We start from the raw sequence: 23502 nt of genomic DNA on the forward strand, positions 1-23502 counted from the left end.
ATCTGAACTCTGATGCTATGGAAGGCTTTTCATTTTGAAAGATGGTTGAAGGTACAAACATTGTCTCAGATATTAATATCTGTACTGCCCTCGAAGTGCTGTTATGAGCATTACTTCTCCTTAACTGAGTTTCAGTCAAGTTGCTGTATTGGTCTAATAGTTCCAGAAGACAGAGTTTTGAAAAGAGAGCTAATGTCCTTTATTACAACAACTGATATAGCTAGGGAAAAAAAAAAATCTTTGAGGCTTACAGGTTGACAAACAGACACTGACCAGAAAATCTTACCTTAATATTTTAAATATGTTTTTCTAGTGAAGATTTGAAGATTTTACCCCTCTTAGTTCTATTTTTCCTAGAGTTGCTTTAATATAGAACATATTTTTGCCTTTCCAAGACTGGAAAGGCAAAATCCTTTTCTATTTCTGAACTGGATAAATGAATCAGGAGAGAAAAGCCAGCAACATATAAAAGCTAAAGAATAAAAGTAATATAAGTATTTACCAGGGCATTGAGCAATAAGTAGCTAGCAAAGGAAGGGTGAGTAAGATTTGAGGAAAGATTGAGGTATAGCAATCTAAGATGGAGGTGTATTTACATTGAAATAGATCAGGACATACTTTTCTTATTCTGCGAAGCTTTTTAAAACTTCTGCAGCTATCCTTGTAATTAAAAAAGTCAAATTGAGAAGTCAAGAATCTAAGTCACAACCCCAGAAAAATACATTCACTTGAGATGCAGAGAACTCAGAGTTTCAGACCAAGTATCTGGGACTGTTATGCATGATTCTGGGTTTGAATAAAAGTGATATTTTCTATTAAATCAGAGAAATCTCATTGAAAAGTTTTTCTTTTGGCAACTAAAATGTTTCTGAAACGATTTCCATACCAGGTTTCCTTTCTTCTAACAGATAGTAGAAATAAATACATTAATAAAAATATATGGTTTATGCACCGTGGCAAAGAACAAGAAGGAGAAAGACTAAAGGAACAAGCAGATCCATTCTGAATTCTTTCAAAAGGGGAAAGATGAGAAGATATCCACATAGAAATGGCTAATAAAAGGGAGCAAAGGAGGAGAATGCATAAGGGATAGTGCTTATAGACAGCTCTCAGTTTCTCAGGAAGCAGTTACTGACAGATCCTGGCACAGCCTGACAGACAGTGGCTATGGAAGGAATAACGTAATTTACAATGAAGATATGCCAAAGAAGACTGAAAATGGGGAAAAAAACTGATTCTGATGATGAAAAAAACCCAACAATGATATGAATATTGTCCAATCTTGGTTATGAGAAACTTCAACTCTTACATGTAATTTCATTTAGTACATAAGGAACAAAATGTGTTAGATGGCATTGAATTTTCTTACTGTTTCTTTTCTTAATTAGTACATCTGACAAATTAATGTACATTTGGTGCATATATAGAGTGCACTAGCACTGACAGCTCTAATTAAATAATCAGTTGTTACGGATTATGTAACCATTTAAGATTATTACTTAGAAGATTTTCTTCATTATCTACAGCTTTGATACCTAGATAAAGGATACAGAGACATTCTACTGGATGGTTTCCAAAGAAATTGCAAGAACTTTGTAAGTATTAAGTGCTGAATCCAAAGCAAATATTTAGTAAGCTGACCTTTTTAATCTTTCATATTTTTACTGTTAATAAAAATCAGGCAAGAAGATTTGAATTTAGATATCATGAGGAAATTTGCCAAGATTTGCAGTTTCAGCAATTCCAGGATCTCACTTGGTTCTTTTGTATCGAGAGTAGTGGGTTGGAAGAGTCACTCTGTATCTTCCCGATGTCGATTTGGCATCAAACCATCTTTTTCAGGGAGTCACATTCTGAACAAAAGGTAGGAGATGGCCACAGAGGTATTATCTGATAAAGTGCTTGGAAGAATAATTACAGTTGATTAAGTGGAAGCATTGTTAAAAGGTCACTTTTCCTGGAAATTGACTGTCCAAGCTTAACCTAAATTTTGGTTGAAATATTTCCATCATTCAAGGTCATAAACACTCTCAAATACATTCTCCTAGTTACTTAGAGGCTTTTAAAATATTCAAGTCAATGTTATTACTGTAAAGCCAGGAATAAATTTTCAGCTTGCATTGAAAAGCCTATTCCTAAAAATAGGTTAGTGGTACTTAAGGACAAATGCTCTCACAAAAGCATACGTGACTCTGGGTGAAGAACTAAATGGTCAGTGCTGATGAACAAATAATGAGAATATTTGGTCAGCTTTGCCAGCTGCAGATGTAGATGTATAGAAGTCTCTGGCCTGAAACCCTAAAAGGCTTGGTACTCTTTGTGGCTTATACCTATTAATGGACGAGGATGGCAAGAGTCAAGAACTCCCCAAGACAAAGACTCTCTCATGGTAAAAAAGTTGGGGCAGTCTTTTCTGGATAAATAAAAGAGACTGTGTATCAAACCATGTCTGTATGATTATTAAGTGGTATTTTGAGGAGCATTTATTCAAAATATGTAAAGATTGCATATATATATATATATATATATATATATATATATATATACATATATACACACACACACACATATATATATATTTTTTTTTTTTTAATGAAAAATTCAACATGAGCCATCAGTGAGTAGTTGCAGCCTAGAAAGCCAGTGGAATCCTGGGCTGAACCAAGAGTAGTGTGGCCAGCAGATCAAAGGGGGTGATTCTCCCCCTCTTCTCTGCTCTTGTGGGACCCCACCACGAGAGTATGGAGTGCAGTTCTGATGCCCCCAACATAAGAAGGACATGGAACTGTTGGAGCAAGCCCACAGGCAATCACAATGTTTGAAAGAGGACTGAAGCACCTCCCCTGCGAGGTCAGGCTGAAAAAGTTGGGGCTTTTCATCCTGGAGAAGTTTACATGGCAACCTTCTAGTATCTGAAGGGGATCTACTGGAGACCCAAAGAGGGACTCTTTGTCAGGATGATTGGATAAGGCCTTGAGCAACCTGGTCTAGCAGGACATGTCCCTGCACATGGCAGGGGGAGGTGGGACCAGCTGATCTTTAAGGTCCATTCCAACCCTTTAGCACTCCATGATTTGATGATGTAGTGGCTGTAATCAATATATTCAATGTATAGTTACCTGGCCACTTTGGTAGGAAGAAATCTATGTACTATTTATTAAAATAGTCCTTAACCTATGGCCGATTATTCAGAGTTAATGTTTGTCTAGGAAATGTATTCTTTAACCCAAAATATAACTCTGCCCATTTCAACTGTTTAGGTCCATGACTTGTGATTAGGAATCATCTTCATGGCCAACCGGCCAATGCAATCTGCCATCTCACATTTGGTAAGAGGTTTGAATAAAGAGGATTTGAACAATTTAGTCTAATATCCTAGACAGAAACCACTAGAAATAACACCCAAAATATCTTCTTGCAAATGGCAGAATGTTTTAATGAGTTACTGTTAAGTAAGTTTCTTCATTTGTTTGTGGCTGGGAGAAAGATAAGGCTGCAGAATGGAAATGGTAGAAGAGTGGGTTTTCTGAAGATTCAGGCTTCTGGACTGAGAAACACCTGAACTCTGAAGACATTTCTCTTGAAGAGATGTGAATCATGCCTCAAAAAGTTGTGCTTCATTCCACTGAATATAGAGGGAATTTAGGAATCTGGTCCAGTTAGATGTTTACAGTACAGCTGTCTCTGCTTTGGTTTAGTCTGCCCTGCAGCCTGCTGTGACTGGGAGATGGAACGGTGTTATTGGAAGCAGTCAGCTGTAACTGTGCTGGAGTCTGAGTTTGAAGCAATGCAATCTCTTTTACAGAAAATCCTGGATTGTAATCCCCTGTCTTGTTTCTCAGCTATGAGATAAATAATTATCAATGACTATCCATTTAAAGTAAAGCAAAGCTCTTTCAAGGAAGCTCACTTGATTGTGACTTTAACAAGACTTTAAATCTATATTAAGTACACTATTTAGGTAAGAGCAACTAAAATAATAGTAATGTAGTTTCTTTATTTTTAAAATAAACCCAGAAGCTCACTTGGAAAATAACCAAATTGAAGGCTGTGGTGTAAAGTCACGTAATGTCTGAAAATTGCATCACTTTTGGGGGATCCTCTGTCTGCGGCTGGAAGGAAAAACTTGATATGAATGATGTGGATCTGAAACTTTCAGAATTAGAAGAATTCTCAGCTGGTGGCTTTACACTTACACTAGGGCACCAAGTGGGATTTTTAAAATTGGTTTAACTTGCTGATATTTTTCTCAGAAAGATGTATACAGATTACACTACAAAATGGGTAATCACAACTAGAAAAATGAGCAACAGTCAACAGTTGTTTAGTCCTTTCTACATCTGTTGTACTACTGGGAATATTTTCTTGTTGGTATTTGAACATTTACTAACAAGTGAACAAATCTGGTTTCCTAGTGTTTATTATCAAAGAGAAAAAAATATAAGAAAATTAACTGTGAGCTTTTTAAATTGTATTTAAAGCCAAACTTATTGGCCAAAAAGTGTTAATTTGTTTCTAACATATTTATGAAAACATGAAAAAAAGGAAATAAATGCCCTCTGGATACAATCAAGACTCTATTTACCTTGTTTGCAAGTGGTGCCTTAGAAGACTAAGTGACTAGTCTTCTCTCTTTGGTGGTTTCATGATTGTTCCTGCATCCTTGATTATTTAAAAAGTCATAATTGAGTTTCACAATCCTTCATGTTATAAGCAAATATTGTCAATCTCCTACGTTTAATAGATGAATAAGAACATTAAGTATGAATATGTTGACATTCAATATATCACTTAAAATCTTAAAATGTCTAATTTGAAAAATCCATTGTTTTGATAAACCTGTATGAACCAAAGGTAGTTAAAAAAATTAGAGTTATGATATCTGTAGATCAGTTTTGAACAAAAAGATTGAAAGAGCTATCTATTACTCTTCCTCATTATTCCAAGTATCTTCAAATATTTTTTCCTGTAATTATTTTTCCTATTTTCTTCCATTAAATCTGTAATTTTTGTCACATCAAGGTGGTTTTATGTAGTTAACATTTTATTTCAAATGTTAATTATTTCTTTTAATGAATTTTCTGGCAACTGATGCTAATTTTCATGAATATTCTCCATGATTAATTTAAATTATCAGATCAGTACTTAGAAGAAAACTAGTTACGGAAAACAAAACACAGTTATTTTGCTAATTCATCCACTAACTGCCGTGAGTAATTTACGAGTGCATACTTTCAGGATAGAACCACATTGTATCACTTAGAGAAATTATGCACTGGCATGAATAAAATGGTAACAATTATCATACCGATAACATCTCTATTTCTAATTAGGCTCTAATTACCCTTAAAGCATTCTTAGTAATTTCTAAGATTTTTTTTATTACTACTACTATTCTTTTGTCTTATGATAAAAATCTCTCATTTGTAACACAAGGTTGACTATACTTAAGCAAAATTTAATTTCCTATGGATATCTTTATTCTTGAAATTCTGATACTACACAGGAGTGAAACAATATAAAATTAAGGGCTGCTCTAATCCATCCCAGAAACAAGAGCCTAAGATCCTTAATGTATCATGCATAGCAAAAAAAAAAAAAAAAAAAAAAAGGATTAAAGAAAGGAAAAAAAACCCACATAATTGAATTCTGCATAACAAATTATTTCTAAATTACTCTTGGAAGTTAAAGGGCAACATTATACTGCAGCTACAAGGGTTAACTGTGTTACATGGTTTTCAAGATGCTCTTAAACTGTGTGCTTCATCTGAATGTTAATGATGTTTATGTAATATTGACTCTCATCTTAAGGGAATATTTCATAGATGTGCACTCCCACTTATCTTCATTGCAAACTCAGGAATACATGTAAAATATTTGCTATTCAACCTCGGTCAGGCCTTGTTTGATGACCCTTTTGATCTCATCCATGCTCGGTTCACTCCTCCATATCTCCTAAGGGCACTTTCAACATAATCATTTGCTTAAAATTTATAAAATAACAGTTCCAATAAAGAAAGAAAAGGTTTAAGAGGACACTGATTTGGGTGTAAAAGAAAAAGCACTTATTACACGTGTTTGGAAACAATCAGCGTAGGAAATCAATAACTTATCTGCCTTAAGGAAGTAAGGAAGTGGGATCCTAGGTCTGAACCTCAAAACTTGGTGTTTCCAAATCTCCTTCTCCTACAATTGCCATGTACCACCTGCACTATGACCATTATCCATATGCATCTCACAAGAAGCAGACTTCTCTTTTCCATACAGATTCCAAAATCCCTTTGTTTTCTGGTATGATGGATGCCAGGTTGTTGGTTGTCATTTTTGTGGCTTTAATAGTGTGACAGTGTGAGATGCAGCAGCTTCTACAGCTGCCTGTTTGATCTTTAGCACTTTGCTTTGACTTTCAGCTAAACTTGTCTCAGCACCTGTTGTGCTGTTCAGAACCCACAGGAATACTCGGTACATGGGATGGGAAATGAAGGGAATGTATTGTAGCCCAGTAGGAAAGGTAAAACAAGAGGGACAAGGGATTACAGATGGATTCTGTGAAATGGATTACTGGGAAAGAGAGGACTAGGAAATGTGAAGGTTTGAGACAATTTAGGGACTACTGTTCTTACCAGCTGGTTGAGCTTGACAATGCTTAGCCCTGACCTTAAAGTTTCATCAGTACTTTCTCATACTACACCACCATTCCTTTTTTTAACTATTTTTTTTCCTTGCTGGTTTAATGATCTTGGTCCAGTGCAAGGATTTCTCTGTATAAATTAAAATATTTATTTTTCTATAACCTCTTGAGTTTTGGAATGAGAGGTTTTTATCACCTGATATTCTACCTAGCCCTAAGGAAATCAAGAGACAAGACTTCAGTTGTATAACATAAGGCACAAAGTTACAGAAAGCAATTTTCAATTAATTCACTAGTTTTTCATGTCACCTAATACAACAGGCTTTATAGAATGTTGGGGAGAAGAAAACAGACAGTACTAACAGGTCCTCTGTGTAAGGCCTTGTGTAAGAGAAGCATTCTTTAACAGCTTAGAATTCATTATTTCATATTGATTTCAAAGGTTTTTAATGTCTTCCTTGCCATGCATTCAGTGCGGTGAGCACATAGGTAAAGGATCTTTAAAACTATTTTCTATTCTCATTAACATGAATGTCAAAATGTCTAATTGATTTAGCAATCATAGACAAAGCTTCGTAATTTAACTTTCCAACCAGTCCTGGCATGTGGAAGATTTGTGAAAGACTTTTTTTCTGCTGCTCTTAATAGAGAATGAATCCATCATATCAAGGTGATGGCATGAGTGTGTTTGTTTTATGCACACATTTTTTTTTTTCTGTGTTAAATTGAAAAGTATATTCAAGGCTTATGCTTCTTCTAACTTAGTCTGACTCAGTAGAGCATTTTGGCAGGTACATAACTTTAGATGGTTGAATACTGCTATTTAAAGACAAATGTAGTTCACATACCTTAAAAGGGATGGATTATCTGGGGTTCTTATGTGATCTAACATGGAAAAGAAGTTATTTGTCAAGACTGCAGAAATCATAGGTATTTTTCCCAACAGTCAAAATGAAAACAAGAGAGGAGAGAGCAAGATTTTATAAACCAATAAAAAAATCATAAACAAAACCAAAAAAAAAACCCAACAAACCCAATGTTATTTGAGTTATGCTAGTTCTCATTTCTTATTTTGCTGCTGTAATCTGCTTCCTGAAAACACTGCATAGTCTGCATGAGGAAATGTGAGTACATAGAGTGAGCAAAGTCCCACAACTGGAATTTTTTTTGTGCATGAGCAAAGACATCTTCAGGAACACAGCTGGATATTTAATTTATGAGTACTCCAAGGAAAACACATTTACTAGACTTTCTGTATTTTCTTCTTTGGGAGTAGGTGCTCAAGAGCCCCTAAATACACATTGAAGTCTGTTTTTCAGTACTTGAACTGACAAGTAGGAGAAAATAAAGAGTATAAAACCTTAAAAAAGCCATGATCCAGTTAAGATAAAAGTCATTAGCTTCTTGCTAATGATGCAATCATCATTTGCCTAGGATAGAGGTTTCAGGCTGCAGTCTCCAGCATTCACAGGAACTGAAGCTACTCAGCACCACAGAGAAGCCCTCAGGCCATTGCAGAACATAGACATTATCTCAGCCTTTGCTAACCTAATTAAAGGCATTCTGTCACATAAAACAATGTGAAGCTGGAAAAACCTGAAACACCGAGCCCTGTTTTGAAAGAGTTGCACTCTTTACCAATGCTTGCTTAGCACATATGGCAGCTGCTTTATTCAAGGCTTTCCCATTTGTAGCACTTTAATATCTGCCTGCTCCAACTCACTTTCTTGTGGTGGCAGCGTGGGATGAAGCAACTCACACTGCGAGAGCTAAGGTGGACCATACCAATGCAGACAACTCACTTCTCAGCGAAACTCATTATTGTGACATTAGGAGTTGGATACTCATTTAGGAAAACTTCAAATCTTTCTTGCCTGTATGTTCTAGTTACTCTGAATACTTGTCCATTCTTGCACCATTTTCACAACTGGCCCTTCAGACTACCCTTGGGACTGACTTCAGTGGAAAAGACCTGGCTGTATTTATTCCAAGTCAATCATTCACCTTTTGTATTAAAAACAGGGGTTGGAACCCTTCTCCATCTATTTGGAAAGGAAATTGCAGTTTTCTTGTTGGCCTGAACAAATCCAAATACAAAGCTCAGGTAAATGCCCTCAATGTTAACATGCAAGTAGGGTTGGAGTAAGAAGAAAGGAAAGGGGAGGGCAATTTCATAAAGCTGAAAGGGAAATGGTTTTACTAGTCTGTAGTACAGCTGAAGATATTCCTGTGGGAATAAGGGCGACCTTAGAATTGGCCTTAGCTAGAGAGACAAACTTCTGTGCTAAGAACTAAATTGATAAACCATACATAGATTATTTCATTCCTATACTGCTATATATTTAGAAGTCCTCTCTAAGGCACAAACCTCTTTCATTAGTGGATATGGAACTGAGAGTTCCAGTTCAGACTTGTCACTTCTACTACTACAGCCTTTTCTTTATGTCTGTTTGTGTATTGCCAATGTTAACGCTCAGAGTATATTCAGTCCTAACCTGAAGTGCTTTTATCTGGTTTCTGATCTAGAAGCATAACCACCTTCTATTTACCCATTGTCAGTGCTGAGAAATATGCACCTTCCCACTGAGTGGTGACAGAGGCCCTACCACAGCCATCTCAGTTTCATATCTCGAGTTCTGTGGGGCAGAGGGATGCATCTCCTCTAGGTTAAGACACCCAACTTTAGGTATCTGATACTTAGATATCCAAACCTAGTTCTGTCAATGTTAGCTCCTTTCATAGTCCAAAAAGCAAGTATGGGTGTTGTCTGCTTCAGTTAGATGTTATCTTAAAATAGATTGCATTATGGAAAGATTTTTTTTATCCCATGAATCTTGGTGGTGTCTTGGGTAATTTTTTTAGATTCAGATGTCTAAATTTCAGATGCCCAGTTCTGGGCAGATGATTCATCCGTGTGTTGAAAAGCCTCCATTAGCAGTTAGTCATACCCTGAATCCAGTGAGTGACTATATCACCTTGAGTCATGCCTACGTAGCCTATTAGATGCTTTTTCTCAGAATAGGAGGTCTTTCTAATAGATGTTTTCTGACTTCAGACTTTTAATACCCATAGTCAAGCAGGTCCTCTGAAGGACTCCCACTGAAGGGTGTTTCACTGCTTTTCCTTGGGTGTTCTGTATTCAAGGTTAGGGCAGAGGTAGACTTTGATACCTTGATGGAACAAGATGTAGTACCCCTTTCACCCCTGACTCCTGTACCCCAATCCTTCCCCTGGTTGCAGCTTCAGGAAAAGAGATTGCTACTCACATCACTTTGAAGTATACAGAGCAAGACAGAGTGAGCCTCTGCATGGGAAATAAACTATTCTCCCTGTACTGGGGTAAGCAGAAAACCTGTGACCCTTGAGGGAATGTCTGGACTATTTCAGATGTACTGAAGTAGCTTCATAGTGATGGAGGAGGGGGGATAATGGAATTAAGTGGCTGGGCCAACTCCGTACCTAGAGGCAGCCTTAAAGGCTCTGAGTAGTATCCATGAGCAGCACCACTGCAGAAAAAGGTATGATGACTGATGTCCCCTCCTTCTCTTTCTGCCAGAATCTCTGCCTTTGAGAAAGACCTTCAATTCCTAATGGATTGCAAAGACAGCAGGACCTGATTGTCAGAAACCTTATCTTTCACATACGTCTTTTAAATTTTTCTGTTTGATGGTGTACTCGATACCTCTAGGGGCCGTGCCTTTGAGTCCAAGCTAAATTAATGTATTGTTTACTGTTAACTGTTTTCTAATAGGCAATACCTCTAATAAAAAAGGTAAGGAGTAGCTCTATCAATTAAAAAAAAAATTCTCTCTTTACTGGCAGATGGAAGGGGTTCCAAAATATGTTGAAAGTATCACATAGGCAAAATCGTGAATGAAGAAGAGAAAGAGTGGGGGGAGACAAAGACGACAGATGGCAGTAGATTTTGATATCTTCCCTTCTTCTCAACACAGAATTAACATACTCTGTAACATGCTAAGAGGTTCTGAAAACTCCTAGTCAGGACAATGTGGATCAATGAAAAGTATGCACAAGAAATAGAAGGGCATGGTTTGTAAAAATGTGAAACTTGTCTGATTTACTGAATGAATTACAAGACTGAAGAAATATGGAATGACTAGCACAATATATATTTACATATTTGTAGCGTGATGACTCTACCACAAGCAACTTAAGTACTTAAAATAATTTTCTATTAACATGGTTGACTTTCTAAAGCACAAATTTACTGTTAAAAGCAGAGCCGACATGTTTCTTGACATGATAGCAGATGGATTTCTCCAACAGCCTTTTAGAAGATGCAAGTACTAGTGTTTTGTGCATAGTTTTAATAGGTAGAACTGTCATAGAGATGAACAGCACTTGAAGAAATAAAATAACTTGTGCTCAAAAGCATGGATTGTCTGTGTTTAAATATTTGAAATACTAAACACAAAATACATCTGTAAACAAGGTTTTCAATAGTAAGAGAAGAGACTGAAAAAATAAGACTGACTGATATGAAATAAAGAATAGACACTGTATGAAAATGAAAACCTTAAAAAGCCCGCTGGAAAATACAATGGGAAATCAGAGTAGGTAGTTACATATTAAAGATCTTGAAAAATTAGGTTAAAGTAACAATATACTTATAACTCTATTAGACCTTGCAAAGAAATTAGCACAAACAGTGTTCAAAAGAAGGCCACAGTGGAATTGGCAACGCAGTGTGAGTAAGACAAAAGCTAATGTTAACTTTAAAAGGGAACAGAACCATATGAATAATTTTAATCTTAGACAAGGATGCAGATCATGGGTCAGAAGGTTAGATGTGTGATAGAGATGTGCAAATCAAGACAGAAATTACTGCTATCTGGACAATGTCAAAATGTAAAAGCTATGCTGATAAAGATGTAATTCTGGCATGATCCTTGTCCCTCAGACTACGTGCTGAGGAGCTGCTCGTGTTTACATAGCTCAGAGCTACTTAATCCAGAGCTGACTGTGTGTACCCATGTTTTGTAATTCTTCACCTAAACTGCTTCTGGGGCACATCTGGCAGCACTAGAACATATGGGTTTTTGGTAAAAAAGCATAAATAGTGTCAATGTTGTTCCATGATAGAACTTTTATTGCATGCTGCTAAGAGGTGTGACAGATGCTGTGGGCACTGGTATGAGATTACATAGAACATGTAGGAAAGTGATTTATGAAGATTAAAGGAGTTTTAGAATAAAAGCAAATGACTGTGAGAAAAACTTTTTTGAAGAACTTAAGTCTTGCATGGTCCCCATTGTCTATTATAACTCTCATCTTCTGAACTATATACAGAAATACATCTGCCTCTCATCCTAAGAAAAAAATATTATTTTCATCCATACAGAAACTCCAGGAGGGATCCAACACATATATGTTGATAATCAGAGAGTGAATTACTGGGCAAAATAAATGTATTCAGATGATTGTGTTCATGTAGATTAAGGGTAATGGTAATATCCATGTCTGAATGCAAAAGAAAACAGGGCAGATATAAGAAATCACAAGCCAGATTGAAAATATTCTTAATGATTTTACCAAATTTTTGGAATGCAATCATATCTATTCCTTCAGAATAACATTTATTTGATCTATTTAACTATGCAAGAAAAACCTATGCCAGTAAAAATGGAAGATCTTGCAACAAATATGAAATAAGGTAAATTGTTATTAGAAATGGCCATCTTATCCACTGGTGATGATATGTGATCTAGAGGCATCAATAAACCATTAATGAGATGTCATCTTTCACAAACAGTTATGTCCATAGTATCTGTCAGGAATGAAACTGCCAAAGGAAATAGAGGAAGATGCAACAAATCTTGCTGAGATCTTTTATGCAGCACTGTGCCAGTTCTGGCTGAGTCTTCTAGAGAAGGACATTCACACTGGAAGGTGTTGCAGCAGCAGGGGATGAACAGAGGGGAAGACCTGCTTCACAAAGGGAAATTAAAAGAGCATGGGTTCTTTCAGCTTTAGGAAATGAAGAATTTAAAAAAATTTGGTCTTCATAAATACCCTGAAGTTATGAACACTAAGTTGAAAGAAGACACATTTAAACTAAGTACTTGGACAAGAATAAATTAGTTTAATCAGGCCCTGGCAAGGAAACAAAAGGTTCCTAATTTTCTGAAGCTTGAAGCCTATCTAAATCACCTTATAATAAGAAGCTCAACTGGATTCAACATCCTAGAAAATGAAATATATTATACATTTTCCTGACACAGCAATATCTGGTTATGTAATTGAAGACACCAACATCTTTATCAATATATTTTTATTGTATTTACTTTTATTTTAATTTAAGAATAAAGAATATAGATTTTTTTTTCAGTATATTTGGTGACTGAAGCTGTTGAGTAGACAGATGCAATATATGCAATTGGAGTATGGATTAATGTTACGAGGTGGGTGATGTGATTAATGAGCCCCTTTTCCTTTATCATTGACATCATATGTAGGTAGATTCACAGGGATATACATCACATAAACATACGGAACACATGCACATACAGAATGTGTGTAATATTGTTAGATGTTATTTCAATAAATTTGATTATCTAAAACATAACTGTTTATATGTAGAAAGAAGGTGTTAGAGGGATATGTAATGTCAAAGAAGAGGAGAATAAAAAATTATGATGACAAAACCGATTATTTTGAAAAAGAATATAACATCTTTTGCTGATTTTGCCACATTTTCATAAGTAATTTGGAAGGTTTCAAAAGAAAGATTTTGGAATCCAAACCTATCCTTCAAAATCTAAATCACGTCATTGGCAATTCATTTTTATCTTCCCTTTTCCAATTCCTGTTACATAGCAATATTACACACAACCTTTTTATATGTGTAAATAGAAGAGACATTAATTTTTATTACTGCTCCTTTTTATTTTGAAAAAGGAACGGGCTTAAAATCACATAAATCTTCTCTCAAAAACGTTTCTTCATGCAGTTTTTTAGCATATAGTGGATTAAACCTTGTTGCTCTGCCCCCATATTCCTGGAAAAAATAGCTCCATATCAACAGTCTAGTCCAGTTACTTCCAAAGTGCATGGGAGTTTTGTGATTTATCTCAAAAGCAGTAGAAATATAGATGAAAAGCCAAGAGTGCTTCTCTGTCATTGCTGTTGTTCGCTAACAATATTCCTGCTTTCTTCATATCTCACAGTCTCTTTGAAAACTACTGAGCCATCATTCATACAAAGAACTATATCCGTTTTACAAAGGGGAGGAACAATGGGAAATGTGGAAGATTTGAAAGTTAGATTTAAGGAGTGTGATTTTTAGGCCAGAAATGTGAAAGAAATTCCAGGCTAAAAGGGTTAATAGTATATCTATAGAAGATTTTTGCTAGAAAAAACATTATCTGGATAAAACTGTGGGGGGTGGATGGAGAACCATGAAAGTAAAATTAAATAACATTAAGTAATTTTTAGCAGTTTTGATCTCCTGAGATGAAATTTCCAGATGCCCTAATTAATTAAGATCTCAAACCCTGAGAAAGTCCTCAACACCTTGTAGAAATTCTTTTGGAGGAAAAAAACAAAAAAAAAACAAACCCAAAAAGACCCCAAAAACAAAAACCCCTTTGGATTTTATACAGTAAGAAGATAACTTAGAACAACAATAGCATATATATTTTCTTCTTAGAAAGGCACAAAATCTTCTAAAGAAAAGATGGAAATTTCACTTATCTCACTGATTTGTCTTAAATCATGTTTTAGTGCACACTGCACTATGTTAGCTTGAAGTATTTATGCACAGTGTCATCCCTCAGGTATGTGAACATCCCTAAAAGCCTTTTTCATGTTTTAGAAATTCAATTTTTTTCCCTAAAACTACTTTTTTTAACTCTAGGAAGCTGCTAGGAGAGAGAGAAGCTGTTGTGCATGACCTCTGGAAGCACCGCAGGGGAGCGGAGCAGATTCCTCAAATGCTTTAGATGGAATCAAATGGTGATACATGGATGGGGCTATAAATCTCCAGTTTCAGCATCAGTCTGTCAGAAATGGCTGAGTCAACAAAGTAAAGCATTTAAGGAAATCATGCTGCTCTCAAAAAGTCTTCTTGTAAAGGATGGGCAATGTTCTGCCATAGCCCCGCTCTGTTCTCTGCTGGCTCAGCCCAGCCAGGCAGGCATCGGGCTCGGGGGTTACTAAACCCAATATTGACAATATATTCAGCATAGGCTCCGCAGGCTCACAATACCCAAAAATCTTCCAGTTAAATTTGCAATGAATTGCAGACCCAAAAAAACAAAAACTGAAATTTTAAAAATCTGGACCTTTCAGTGTTTTGTTTTTTTTTTCATCAACTCTGTATTTTAGTATTTGTTTTGATTTTTTCTTTTATTTTGACCAGCTTTACTATTTAAAGGATAACCATGACATAAACAACCTTTCCATAGAAAGTTTATATTAAAAATATGCATTGTCAGTAATGCACAGGAGATAAGCAATTTAAATGCAGCCATTGTCACCTGATCTACATGCAATGTGTATTTTAATCTGTCTAAATTTTTTGTTATGTGAAATATTTCTCTTGAAAATGGCTACTGCTCTAGCTCATGCAAATTTTAGCTTGTGCAGTTCTTCCTCATTATTATTTCAGAGATCATCAATATTTCATGGGAAAAAAAAAAGTGTTTGTATTGGCTAATGAAGGTGGATGCCATGCTCTCCTCGACATAAAAATCGGCACTTATAAGTTGTCCATTATCAACAATTTCTAGTTTCAAATTTTATCTCTAATACTGAGAATGCACTTAACAGATGGCCACTTCTAATGTCCTGAATGATTGTATGTTCTTAGGTACAGCAAATGGATACTTCATATTTACTAACTGAAAATCATCTCTGCAGTCAGTGCTGATGACTTCATTATATGTTTTGGGTTGTCTTTTTTTTTTTCAGGGAATTCAGCTGCAGGAACACTTTATATTTGCTTCCTACCGTATACATTGCTCAGCTGAAACTGTGAGATATTGCAATTAATAAAAAAAATATAATTTGGAGAGCTTATAATACAATCATAACAAGATTAAGTGAAATAAATCAAATCCAATTTGTGCTTGGTGGTTTTGGGAATAACATTTCTGTCAAGTTGTTGAGCAGTAATCATTAAAACATGGGAATAATCCACCTCCTAATTAAACAACAATAAACAATTGTCAATGGCACATAATTGTTAAAAGTCAACAAAGGAAGCATTAGTGTAAACAAAGATTAGACATAGTTCTTGAAAATGAGAATGGGGATGTTATTTAATGCCTGACAGAACTGACTAGACGCAATATTTGCAACACTGGAGTAGCAAATACCTCCATCAATATCATTTAGATAGGAGAGAAGCTGAGTAGTCTGTTGATAATATAAGCAATATGTGGAATGTTTTGTCTCCCATCATTACTTACCCTTGGAAATACTGTTACACTCCTTGTTACGTAGCTTGTTTGCCTGTAATTTTTCCATACCTCCTAGTCTTAGGACCACTCATATTCTCAAAAAACATTTTAGGCCAGATCCATCTGTTTTACCAGCAGCTGTTTCAGAAGCCACACACTGGTTAGTTAGGAACTGAGATTAGTTCACCAGACCTTGAATCTCTCAGTTCAATTCCAGATAAGCTCCTCAGCTGTAAGCAAGTCTGAGAACACATACACATCCAATAAAATCACACACACACAGACACACAGAGAAATCCAGATATGGATGTGTCAGGAGCTTTGGATCTGCAAAAATGTCCCTGTGCCTGACTTGTATATCTTTAATAATTAGGAACCTAAAATGTCTTGTTTCACTGCAACAGGGAAATAACCCAAATTCCACAGATGCCTGTGAGCATAGGCACAGAGCTGAGTTGTAGGAGGGGAGAGTGAGGTAAGAAATTTCAGAACCCTTTGGTACTCCACTGTAATTTCTTGTGCTTGTAGCATTGATATGAGTTTATCTGCCATGTGCTTTGCTGGAAAATGACAGTCAGATAGTTTTCTTGTAAGACCTAAGGGAAGTCCAAATTTATCTCGTGGAAATTTGTCCCTGTGTCTGTACCCATCTAAGCCTGAATCTCTCAGGTCTTCATTCATATGAATGACTATTTATGTAATCCTGCAAATTCTGAGGTCACTTAATAGAGTGATAGTTGCACAAAATTCACACACAGAACATTTTCTTAACTCTCACCTGTGCAGGCTGGAGTTTTACTCTGCTAAATCCACAATCTGCACTGCAGAGTTTTCATGCTGAAAAATAGGCTTCTGTAAACAAATGTAAAATTGAGTCTTGCATTGCTTTATACTTCATAGCTCAATTACATGGTGAACTAGACACTGGATATGCCAGCAAAAAAAAATTCCTTCTTTTTGAAAAATTTTCCTGGTAACACCCATCTCACTCATTGCAATAGCTTGGTTTCCTTCAGATCTCTGGATTGTGAACAGGATGGAACAATTTTGAGGAATTAGGAAAAAAGCAGGTCATGAAAATATACACCATGTGTAAATCTAACAGTATTCTGGAAATCCTTAATACTTTAACAGACAACTTTTATTATTTTTTGTAACGTTACTGACTTAGCTATGAGTTAGTAGTAGTGAGTCTGACTCATCAGCTATTTTTTTTAAACAACACCCATGGAGAAAAATCAAGCCAAACATGAGACAAAGGCTGGGATCTGTTTCTAAGAATATATACACACATTACATTCAGCTGCAGTTCTAGTCTGCAATATCTATAAAAACATACATTAAAACATCCAGGAAATAGAAGACATACAAGAAATTAGCAAGCATTGCAAACATGAGTTAAGGATGTTTTAGTGACTTCACATTTATGACTGATTTTGTCTGGCTCTTCCATTTCTGAAGTGTTGCTAATATTCTTCCTGATTTCCCCAGAAGGTAAACACAATAATTTGCTGCACTGCAGCCCACTTCAGATTCCAGGCAATCTGTCCAAAGGAGAGGTGGTGCAGTGGAAGCTGTTTTATGTCTTTATTGTTAAAGCTTTGTGTTTTGGTTAGCATACCAATATTTCCAAGGACTCCACTGAGGACTCCATAACAGTGTCATTACCATGTTAGCTGAGGTCAGCTAATCTTGTTATAAGCATCATACATATCACATGTATCATTCTGCAGAATTCCAAGTGGGAACATACACATTCATTTTCCATATGCTAGCCCCTATAACTGAGTTTAAGTAGTTTTTCATGTTTATTTTCTTAGGGGGCAATTATGGAGATATATGTTTATATATATATATATATCTGTAGGTCTTTGATCAAGAAAAATCTATAGGGAAACCAAAATGATGGTATTAATGATACAATAATTCCAGAATTGATATTTTAATGAAAGAAATTGAATTTTGTTTTACTTAGAAAAGCTTGAATAACCAACAATTTAAAGTCTGCAATCTGAGTTGACTGCTGATATGTAACAGATTAAAATTCAGGGCATTGCTGACCTATTGGAAAGCAGAGATTTTTAAACTGCTGCAGAAAAATTGTTTTTCAGTGGTGAAGGAAGCTAAAGGTCAAGGATTTGAAGAATTCACCTTATATGTTTGTGATATGTCTGCTCTTCCTGCATCAAACCAACAAAGATTCTCAGGTGTATCCTGTATAATATTTAATTTATAAGGTCTTGATTAGGATCTCCTTTGAGGAATGGCTTTATACTCTAGCTCAACAGAGTTACTGTAAAATTGTTCTCCAGCAAGTGTAGGTGTGGCAGACCCTGGCCTAATGCCATTTCCAAATTCTGCACTTTCCCCTGAAAAAAAGTATTTTTTTCATTCCTCCCCTTCACATTCTTGCCTCCCCTTCCCACATGATATCTTGGAACTCTTCCAAGGATAGTTATATGCTTCTTTAGACACTTGGTGAAGGGCTGTTTTTTTTTTTTTTTAATTAAAGAATATAAAAATTTTTGATCTTTTTTATTTAGTCATTAGTTTCAATTAAGGAGATGTGAACCCGTTATCTAGAGATTAATTCAAGTGTATCATTGAAAGGGCAGCAGATGTGATAATATGCAATAAGGTTAGAGACTTCATGGATATAATTCCCTGGTATAATGATTAGTGTAATCCACTAATGAATTAGTCTCGGCAATTTTTAGGAAGGTAAAATTTCAGGGGTGATTTTTTTTACTTTTCTTTCCAGTGAGTAGAAGCTTCTTTAACAAGTGCATGGAGGTATCCTAGTGTTCTGAAAGCCACTAAAAAATCCCTCATTGAGCCCTAGAGGAGAAGAGTCCCTGATCTAATTAGTGCTGCTTTGAGAGGGGGAATAGGATAATGTGACATACTGAGGGCCCTTCCAAAATTAATTATTCCATGATTCCATGATTTCTGTGTAGGCAGATAACATGATTTTCCTAAGAAAAGCAGTGCATGAAATTCACTGCCTGATCCAAAACCCATGGAGATTGGTACACAAATACCTTGCAATTGAGTTTATGTGTCCTATTTTTGGCACCTCTTTCCCTTCTCTTACCAACTAAAATGAAATGAAGCTCATTGAATTCTTTGGGTCAATATAAACAGCAGGACTCGACCTGGCCCAACTCACATTGAAAATGTTTGAGAGCATAATGTAAGCATGTGAAACCAGCAGTGCACCACTTATTCTGAGGCAGCTTGGTCATATTCTCTGCATTAAGGAATGCAGACTTACCTGGTTGGTGGTTTGGAGCCTGAGGTTCTTTATACCATACTTCCTTCTGAGAAATCTGCATGCTCTTTGGGAAGCTGATCCCTGGAGATTTCACCCATTAGACCACAATCACCTGTATCATAAGAAAACACAGCTATTTTATTTTATTTTATTTTAATTTTCTTTTTTAAAATTTATTTTTTATTTTGCATGCTGAATGCAGTATTGACTAAAACCAGAACTGCATGAAGACTTCCAGAGTTGATCACACATGAAATTGAGGAGCTCATGTACAGTCACACTCATTCGGGTTTGGACACAAAATGGGGCACATAAAATGCTCAAGTGACATTTGGTTATATAAACTAAAAAAGGGAATATTTCTCATGGTATTGTAGACTATAGACATATATGAAAATATGTGTGTCTGTATTAGATTCAAATCCAAGTTCTGGAGGAAAGAATAAATATTTTTATAGCTTAACTTTCTAATTATAATTCCAATATATCTTTCCTCTTGTAATGGCATTGGAATTCAATTCAATTGTCCAGACATAGGTATCTAATGACTCCTGAGCTAATGTACAATTTATAAGACTCAGGGCTAGTAAATGTGACAAAGTATCTCCAGAATACACAAATTATTTTGAAGCGACAACTGGAAACCAGAGAGGATATCTGGGATATCTAAAATGCCATGAAATATCTTATGAGGCAAACAGTCAGGTCCCTTTGAACAGCCTCTTCTGTGTCTCTCTGGTTTGGTCTAGACATTACACATCCTAATGGATTCACATCTAATCTTATTATCTAGCAGTTATCCTATGCTTCAAAATTCTTGTTAAAAGGGCATTATGAAAGGATTAAGTTAGGGGCTATAACCTTTAAGAAAGGGTTATTTTTTATATGGAAGGTTGGTTCTGGTTAACCTGAAGGGAAGCAATAGACCTGCAAAGAGCTTTAGAATTTGGGACTGATGGAGTTGAAAACCTACTTTTTTTTTCTCAATTGAATCTTACACTTACCTCTTCCCATATCATCATTTCATAGGGAAAAAAAATCAATTCAAGTTTATTTTTATAGAAAAAATTGTAATTTTTCTTTTTTCTTTTTCACCTTTCTCTGACACAGCCTCTAAAGTCAATAAGAATGTTCCAATTGTTTGCTGCTGCAAACATTATTATAATTGACAATTTAGTTAGCATCCCTGACATTCTGCTGAAGATATTTGGGCCCTATAATATAAACACAGTTATTTTTTAAAGAACTTAAGAAATAACTAACACATTGAAAAATGCATTCATCCATGGGGATTAATCATCACCTGGATACTCTTAGTGTGGATATGTATAATAGATATTTTACATGGCATTTGATATTTCCATCAATGAACTAGAAATAAACATCAAATTACCATTGGCAAAATATGTCAACAACATAAATGTCAACCATGTAAGGACAAAATGGTTGTCATATGCAACCCAAATTGCTTGTTTAGCCTAATCCTTTGAAATTAAATGTGATTTAATGCTTAATTGCTTAGCCAAATCCAGACTGTTGGGTCCAATAGGAGGAATAATCTGTGAAATGTGGTACCTTGTGACATGAAGCCAGTCTACCTGTCTGAATTCTAAAACTGCAATTTAGCAACTTGTTAAAGACTCACATTAACCATTTTGTTCAAGAGAAAAATACAGTTACAAAACATAATATTTAATTTTGAAATTGAAAAAAAAAGCCCATGAATATACAAAACCAGTATGAGCTAGTACAATGCAACTGCTAACACCATAGCTTGGCAAGGGTGCTAGAAGTAATATTGTTATTTACAAAAATCTATTATGAGACATTAAATGATAGTACATGACCAGGACCTTTATAAGCTTATAAAAAAGAACATTGCATTATAAGTACATGACATTGGCTGTTAGGAGTCATCTTACTGATTCATTGATATTTCTCCCTATAACACTTGATACTTTTCTTGGAGACCTCAATCAAAACACTGATCTCATATGAACCCAATTAACCCATAAAATCTAAGGGAATAAAAGCACTAGGCAGGAAAATTTCAGGGATTGCTGTTAAAATGAATTAAATGTGTTTGGGAACACAGACACTTAGAAACTACTTTGTCAGCTGCTTCCAAATGTGTCAGAAAGATCACAGAGATCAGTCTGTAGAGATAAATTGTGTTGCAAAAAAATATTTGCATACAGTGAGAACAACCATGTGCAAATGAAGCTTCCCATGCCAAGAAATGTGTTCATGGAAATGAGAAGAAAGTAGATTAAAAAAATATTACACTATGAGTAAACCTTTCCATTAAGCTCCTCCTTCACGTACTATCCAAATTCAAATTGTCACAATAAGAAATCCCCTCTGACTTTCTCTTTGAAATTATTCAGTGGCTTCACATGTGATTTTTTTCCCTTCACTTAAAAAGCACTACACATATATTTCATTACTTCATTTGTATTTCACTTATAAAGAAAGCCAGGCACCCTCATTCTTTGGGTTTTTTTTTAGTGTATATGGAGCTAAAATTAGACATCTGCTGATGTATTGATGAAGGAGCCATAAGAGATGATGTTGCCTTATTGTCCCTATGAGTATGTGTCACAAGATTACATGACAAAAGCAGGGCTGTGCATTGCCATAAGAAGGGTGAGTAACAGGCTGGCAAACCACAGACCTTTGCTGCCAGGTGAGGGGAGACTTCAGTCAGGTTCTTCTGGGATCTGTCCCAAAGCCTATTCAGCGTAATTTGCTTCTTAATGACTGATGGAGCAGTCAGTACACTTGTGACACTGGAGGCTTACTCCAGCTGAGACTGGTTGTGGCTACTCCAGGGCCCATCCCAGAATTAAAAACACTCCTCAAAAGCTGATAGTTTGGAAATTAAATAAGTGCTAGTCCTACCTAGAGATTTAATGCCAGGGAATGTAGCAACACAATTTCTTTCCCACACCAGCTCACCATAGTCCATTGTGGGCATTTGCTACAGCTATGAAACAAACTACATAAATTCAGCAATCTGGTGCAGGACACGAATCTTCCCTCCTTTCTTTAAGCAAAGATTCAAGATGAATTTTGAAAGGAAAAAGCAGGAATACTGGTTTTAAAATTTCAAGGATTTTAAGACTAGTATTGCTGAGCAATTAATCTAAAAATCATTTTTTCAAATAGAGTCTGTGGAAGATATGGGAAGTACCACTACTTCAGGAAAAGATGTGCAGCATAGTACATTTCCAACAAACATGAGTCAATATAGTAATGTTATTGCAAATAGTGTGAATTTTATTTGGGCTTTGTTAATAAAAGTCTTACATATCAGAAAAGGAAGTAAATATTCAGCTTATTTTTGGAATCTAGGCTGTTTTCTGATTTCTGTGGACCCGAGGTTGAGAAACTTTATGCTCCTCCTCAAACTTCCTGAATTTCTTTCAGTGTTTCATGGTCTGAAATTATGTGGCTGCAGAACAGATGACAGTGCTACTGATTTAGAAGCTTTTTAGTTTTGCCAGTAGTCGTTTACTATTTTCAGTTCTGATTCAGACATGTAGAACTAAGAGAAACTGAGAAAAGAAAATATAGGAAACAAGTGTTTCACCTTCAAGTGTTCACCTTTGAATATTATATGTTGAAAATCATGGCAAGGGCTGAATTTCATATTGTATTTCCCTTCCCTTTAATCCCCCCCTGCCCCCCCATCTTTCGCCAGGTTACTTTCTCTATTTCTTATAAACCCCTACAGCTGCTTGGAAGCAGGCATTTTTTATTCCCCTCTCTCTTGTAGCAAAACTGTTGTAATCAAGATTTTAGAGTCATGAAAGCTGAACAGGGGAGTTCTAAACCTTAAACACCAGATGTGAAAGGCCAGTACTGCAATCTATATAACCTTTCAAAACAGGCAGAAAAAGTTAATGAGTTACTCCACAAACACTGTTCACGATGTTTCGTTCCAGTCTCTTAACTATCAAAATCTCATGTTATTCATTTTCCCATGTCTGATCGTTTTACTGGAGTGCACTTGCTTTTGAAAGATTTCAGCCTCTAGCACTCTGTGTTCTCTTGTAGAAAAAAAAAAAATAAATATAGATTTGTCTTTTCTTCCCCCGAGGTTTCGCAGGTTTTTTTAAAAAATTTTATTTGGCACTTTATAATTTATTACATTCCTTGCCTGCATGTACATG

At 35.7% G+C, this 23502-nt stretch overlaps 1 long non-coding RNA gene across 6 annotated transcripts in view; it reads right to left on the reverse strand.

Annotated features, from left to right (window-relative positions):
* LOC119697894 overlaps positions 1–23502 on the reverse strand; it is a 40672-nt gene that overhangs the window by 12645 nt on the left and 4525 nt on the right. For 3 of the 6 annotated variants that reach the window (XR_005255977.1, XR_005255978.1, XR_005255980.1), the window contains exons 2-3: positions 19328–19439; positions 16832–16905 (exon numbers count right to left, since the gene is read on the reverse strand). This is a non-coding gene — a long non-coding RNA (uncharacterized LOC119697894). Of the gene's footprint in view, positions 1–11801; positions 12578–16831; positions 16906–19327; positions 19440–23502 lie in introns of those variants that run through there. The other 3 variants (XR_005255981.1, XR_005255982.1, XR_005255979.1) reach the window with 2 other exon arrangements.

The sequence above is a fragment of the Motacilla alba genome, chromosome 2, assembly GCF_015832195.1.
Source record: "Motacilla alba alba isolate MOTALB_02 chromosome 2, Motacilla_alba_V1.0_pri, whole genome shotgun sequence".
Taxonomy (NCBI): domain Eukaryota; kingdom Metazoa; phylum Chordata; class Aves; order Passeriformes; family Motacillidae; genus Motacilla; species Motacilla alba.